The sequence below is a fragment of the Cibotium barometz genome, chromosome 45 (genome assembly GCF_041138505.1).
Source record: "Cibotium barometz isolate CiBa-2024 chromosome 45, ASM4113850v1, whole genome shotgun sequence".
Classification (NCBI taxonomy): domain Eukaryota; kingdom Viridiplantae; phylum Streptophyta; class Polypodiopsida; order Cyatheales; family Cibotiaceae; genus Cibotium; species Cibotium barometz.
In genome coordinates, this window is record NC_141090.1 from 6968301 (window position 1) to 6975022 (window position 6722).

Consider the following 6722-nt stretch of genomic DNA (forward strand, 5'->3'; position numbering starts at 1 on the left):
TTCTACTGGACTGTAGGGTCTTGTCCACTAGATTTGTCTTTGCATCCCTAGTTCGAGGTGTCTCATCAGTTTGCATTTCTGCATTTCGTGTTTGTGATCTAGTCATGACTCTAAGTGGCACGACATCCTCATTCTCAGATGAAGGTGGCGATGGAACTGTGCCTACAAGGTTGAGTGAAACCTTTGGTTGAGAGGTGCCTTCCTCATGTGGTTTCAGCAGACAGTCTTTTGGGAAGTGTTCTACACAACACCCTAGACAATATCTTTCGATTGGTGGAAACTGTTGTACTGTTGTATTTGACCGAGATGCTTGCCTTGAGCGATGTGGACAATCACGAGCCCAATGGGGTTCTCCGCACTCATACAGGGGCCCATTGGTTTGGCCTCTACTTTCCTTGGCTGCCATTGACCTGAGGGGCCTGGAGTCCTAGGTTGGTAGCCGCCTAGCAACATTAAAGAGTTTTGTTCCCCTGGTTGAACGTCCAGTGCTGGGCTTGGGTATGCGGGACTTTCAAAGATATTTTCTTTGGATGAATATGATACATATTCCTCCTCCACATAGCCTGGGTTTACCAAGTCTCTACACATATTTGAATTGTCGTATTCAACCACCCTCACAGGAGCAGTTCCTGGAGCAGGAGGTTGAACACCAAGAACAGGTCGTGCTTGTTCTTGTGTCATCGGTGGCTTACGTTCAAAACTAGTATACTGTTGATACATTTGTGGAGCCACTCCACCCCTCGGCTGCTCACGTTCCTGTCTCATTCTCGCAATGCGAGTACATTCCTGTGTGGTATGAGTAAAGTTCCAAGCACAGGCTTGGCACCATTTTTTTGTGGGTTGGTTTGTGACTAGAGGAGAAAAGGTATTACAGTCCTCTGTTTTATGGTCACCGCCACATGCTCCACAAAGATGAGGACCTGTAGGAAGCACACTCCTCATTCTCTGCTGCTGTTGTTGTGGCTGCATGGGTGGACGATAGGTCTGTCCCAATCTCCGTAGTACTAGGTTAGCTATCTGGTTTGGATTTACTAGCGCGCTAGACCCTGAACTTTGGTCATCACCCCACTGATTTCTAGGTTTCACCTCAGGGCCAGAACCATCTTGGAACTTGAAGTTATCGGTGAAATCCATAGCATCATGGCAACACTCATTGAAACTTGTATGCTTCTTTGCATAGAGATGTGTATGCAGTGTTGAATTTTTGAGGCCTTTTAAGAAGAGAGAAATTAATCGACTTTGGGCTAGCTTCTCATCTTCTGGGCAACGATTAATGTACTGCTTCATTCTATTTACACAGTCTCCTAACACTCTCATTCTCGCCTTGCTTGAAAGAGTAGATGTGTGCTACCGTGTCATGTTGAATTCCCATCAAAGAAAAAGCAGCAATGAATCTCTCTTCCAAAACTCGTAAAGAAGTTTTGTCTGAAGCTTCTAATGCCTGAAACCAAGCAAGGGCTTTTCCTTCAAGAGTGAGTCCAAACCCTTCTATTTGAGTATGCTTATCAGCAACTTGCTCAGCTCGAACTGCTTGCCTAAAAGCTGCTACATGATCGTATGGATCTCCCGACCCTTCATACTTCTTAACCAATTTCTGAAGAGTTGATGGCCTTACTTGTCGTGAATACTCATCATAGGGCCTACGGCCTCTCGCTCTTAGTGGAAATTGTTCCTCTCTTTGGAAAGATGGTCCACATGTTTCCAAAATTGGTGTGGGTACCCTATTACCAGCCTCACCAAACCCTTCCAAAGATCTTGTCACCCTCATTTCAGTTGGTGCATTTATGGGAGGCCGAGTTGGCTCCCCTATCCTCCGATTGTTATAATGAGAGAGATGTTGGTGTGGTGTGACCTGAGGTCGCACATTTGGTGTAGGACAATATCTTGGTGCTAGAGTTGGGCTACTAGCAGTGGTCCACTTAGATGTTGAAGGTCCCTCTCTAGTGAACTCTCGTAGGGGAGGAGCAACAGTTTCTCCAAGAAAGGCTGTCTCTCCTGGTTTGGCTGTATTTGTTGATAACACTTCCATAAATAATGGTTGTCCTTTCCACGTGAGTTCCCGAATCTCCTTCCAATCTAAGGTTCGGTATTCATTGGCCCATTTATCGATTATTCTGTTCATGTGTCCTGCACGCTTCTCAACTACCACCACATGAGCTAGAGGAAGATCTAGCTGTGGCAATTTAGTTGTGGCATAATATCCCTCTAACGAGTCCTTATAGACCTCTTGAAGTGGGTCATCCTGTAAGACCTTTGTCACAGGAATTTGTCGTACAAACTCCCATTGGCATTCAGCCCCCTGATCCAGTTTGCTCTTGCCTTTCCTATCCCTTTCCAAATTTAGATCTACAAGAAGTAAATCATCTATGGATGGCTTTGAGGACTGGGCATTGGATGGTCCAGGCATGTCCGGCTCGATGAGCCAATCATCTCTAGACACCCTTGCTCTGGAAAGTTCTGATAAGTCTAAAAACTCGGTTTTAGAGAGCTCCCCTAATTTGTCTACCTTTTCTGGATGGTAGGTGACTTCGTAGCGAACACCATCTCCACCCATGTACATGTTACCCTGGTCATTGACTAGAGGTGCTCTATCAAGTTCTGAGAATATGTCGGCTATCTTAACAAGATACCGTTGTTGTGGGTCCCTAAAGATCTCAGCTCCTTGAGCATTTGTGTAGACATATTGGAGTCTCACATTGAGTGTTAACCCCATGGTGTCAGCTTCAAATGGATTAAAGGATCTTGAGGGTGTCCTATTTGGGGCTACGGGATGACTATTTGTCGGCCCTAGATTGTCCATGGACAATGAACTAGTTGTTCTAGAGGAAAGGGTATCGGATTGGGATTCCGAAAGGGTTTCAGCAATATCTGCCAAATTGCCTACCGATTGGGTCCCACTTTCTTGCGTAGGTACTCGAGAAGGTGCCCTAGGTCCTATGGCAGAATCTACACGACGTCCCGACCGCAAGTGCATAAGGTCAAAATTTTGTTTTGGTTTTTTTTATGTGTTTTTGTTTCGTTTTGTTTTTGTTTGTTTTGGTTTTGGTTTTTGTGTTTTGTTTTTTTTTTTGATAAAAATATATATATATATGTATATATATATATATTTTTTACCCTACCTAACCACTAAAGGCAACTAAAAAGAATATGTGGTGTGTACTATCTACCCTATTTTTTAATTATTTGTTTTTTAAATGTTTTTTTTTAAATGATTTTATGTTTTTAAGATTTTTACCCTTTTTTTTTTAATTTACACAAAAATTATGACTCACACTAAAAAATACTAATTATGCACAAAGTTACAAAAATTAAAAAATGCAGGTTAAACTAATTATGCAAAAAATTAAAGAATGAAAAGTTACAAATTATGCAAAAAAGTAGACTCCTAAAAAATCAAAAAATTTTCTTTTGTCTTCTTTTGTTTTTTCCTCCTTTTTTTGGTTTTTATTGTTTGTTTGTTTGTTTGTTTTTATTTTTATTTTATTTTATTTTATTTTTTTAAAAAAAATAAATTTCGTGCCAAAAAATATGAGTTTACTAATTATGCATCATTTACATACTTCTAAAAAAAAATAAAAAATAAAAAATGCAAGCTACCTTAATTATGCAAAAATTTAAATGATGAACAATGATTTCAAAATAGAAATTGTTTTTTTTTTCTTCTTTTTCTTTTTCTTTTTTTTCTTTTTGTTTTGTTTTGTTTTTATTTTTATTTTATTTTTGTTTTTGTTTTTAATAACAAAAAGTTAAAACAATGCAAATCTACTCTAATTATGCTAAAAATTACAGAATTAAAAAATAAAAAATATGCAAACAATATGGACTCCTTAAAAAAAATAATTTAAAATTTTTTTTATTTTTTATTTTTTTATTATTTTTTTATTATATTTTTTTATTTCTTTTTCTCTATTTTTTTTAATATTTAATTATTTCCTTTTTTTTTCTCTTTTTTTTCTTCTTTTTCTTTTTTAATCTCTTTGTTTTTTTTTAAAAAAAAATTAATTGTTTTTTAAATCTCTTTTTTCTTTTTTTATTAAAAAAATATTATTTTTTTTATTTTTTTAATTTAAAAATACAAAAAAAACATGAAAAAATTAAAAAAATAAAAATAAAAAAAATGGAAAATCCACTAACCTTATCCGCCTCGCCGCTCGCCTGATTTGCCGCACGCCGCTCGGCCTTCAATGCACCAGCTCACCGCTCGCTGGAATCCAGCTCTTCCTGCCGACCTCCTACACTGCTTTTCTCTTCCTCTGCAGGCTCGCCTTCTCCTTCAGCCCGCCTTTCTCCTGGTCTGCTGCAACCGGCCGCCGTCAACCTTCTACACGGCTGCCTCCCGTCGCCCTGCTGCTGCTCTTTGGCGCCTCCACAACTGCAGCTGCCGACCAGCTGCTTCTTCGCCGGCTCCCTCCACAACTGCAGCTGCCGACCAGCTGCTTCTCTTTGGCGCCTCCACGCTTCTGCTCCCTCCACAACTGCAGCTCGCCTCCTCCTTCAGTTGCAGACGACGCCAGCATCCACGTTAATGTATAATATATATATATATATATATATATATATATATATATATATATATTTTCAGCTCACTGCCAAACAACCGCCTCTCGCCTGTTTCACCGCCAGCTTGCGCTCTTCGCCCACAGCAGCCGACGGCCACCACCTGCTTGCAGACGACGGCCACCACCTCCACTGCCGGCCTCTCCAAGCTTTAGCGAAACTATATAACTATATATAGAAGTATCCCATCGTGATCTCGCCCATGGCTAAGTACCCATATTTTACCTGCACCCTATTTGCCTTAACTCATTTGCAAGCATAGTTCCTGTGTAGTTGTTTTGTTTGTATATCCAAGGCGCCACCACTGTTGCAACCTCTCATGCTATTACTGCTTGGTACTCTCATGCTATTACTGCTTGGTACTCTCATGGATGTTGTCCATATGGTTGTATCTCTTCTAATAGCTTGTAGCCGCTCTCGCAGCAAAGTTTAAGGCTGTCAATGTTATGCTGTCACTTCATACTCCACTCAAAAAAAAATAAAAAAATAAAAAACAAATTTTCAACCTCTCCTCTCTTTCTTAAGCGGGCTTCACGCTTGGGAGTCCATGGAGCTTGCATAAGCTATGGAATAGCTTAGCAACGCACTTCTTTTATTTTTTTTATTTTTTTATTTTTCACTAATTACATGTTTAGCGAAAAGCATGAAAGCATGAAATGGCAAAAGAAAACAATGAATGTAAGCATAATGAACGGTACTTGAAAAAGCATAAAAGCAATGAAACATAAAAAAAACAATGCGGGAGAAACCTCAACCGCTCAATGGTTAACCTTATCCACTCACACCGGGATCACACACCCAAACTTAACCTAATCACTCAATGGTTTTGCAACCAAAAGAGGAAATAGTGGTGGTTTCCACACACTCTCAACCGGATTTGAGTCTTCTCCCCGGCAGCGGCGCCAATGGAGAGACGGAAGAACTCTCTCACTTGTAGCAAGAGTAGTACGATCCACAAGTAGCTCAATCCAATGGGATTTGCATCCCTTTCGGAGCTAGGGATCCAACCCGTACCGGTGCACAAAAGCTTATCCAACTAATGGAGAGAATGTGAAGAAAACTACTACTATTGACATGGACTTAATCACACACACAAGCTCAATCTTGCCATACTCATTCACTCATCATCCCACTCCTTCATGCATCCAAAACAAGAAGAAAGCTAAGCTATTGCATACACAAGCTCAAAGCATCCTTCATTCTCAAGCTCTTACTCCCTAGCATGCACACAAACCTTGAAGCTATCAACAAAGAAACATGCATACTAGAGAATAGACATGAGAAGAGAGACAAACATCATCTCATTGCATGGAATTAACAAAAGAACTTACAATAATGTAGATGGGGAGAGAGAAGAGCTTGCACCTCTATGGAAGAAGAGGGAGAGCTAGTCTCAAGAGAGCTCAAACATGAGTTTGCCCAATGTGTCCATGCTCTCAAATGAGCCACCTTTTATACAAAAATTCTAGAACTCTCAAAAGTTCCCATGTGGGATTATTGTGAAGCCCTCTCCCACATACATCTATAAAGTGGAACTCTTTACAAGAGCCCTAAGTGTCTTTTTTTTGTTGCATCCTCGGCATCCTTGTATTGATCTTCATTTGCATGCAACAACCAAGGCTTTCCAAAATAAATCAAAATGTGCACAAGCTAACACATGTATATACAACATGTATATACAAAGCTTGTTTACAAAAATGTGTGCTAAATCAAAATAATGTGCGAATTCTCCTCAATCTTCTGAATCCTCTTCACCTATAAAATAACCAACAATAAATTGGTAAACAAATATTTCATAAGTATACAAACTATAACCACACACATGTTTGCTAGGCGTAAGTAACCCAAGAAATCACTCTTCCATACAAACAAATTGTAACAAACATTGAAGGCCCCAACCATACGTCAATGTATACCAAAGGTATTAATATTTATAATGGTATCACACATGATATTAATATTTATAATGGTATCACACATGATATTAACATGATTTGGCTTGACATAAAGATAATCACACATGATATTAACATGATTTGGCTTGACATAAAGATAATCCAAAAGTCCCTGAATTATCTAAGAGGGTAGAATAATATTTTTAAGAGCTTAAATATATTCCCATAACACGGGTTCCAATATTCCAATCATTTTGACAGTTGTCATGC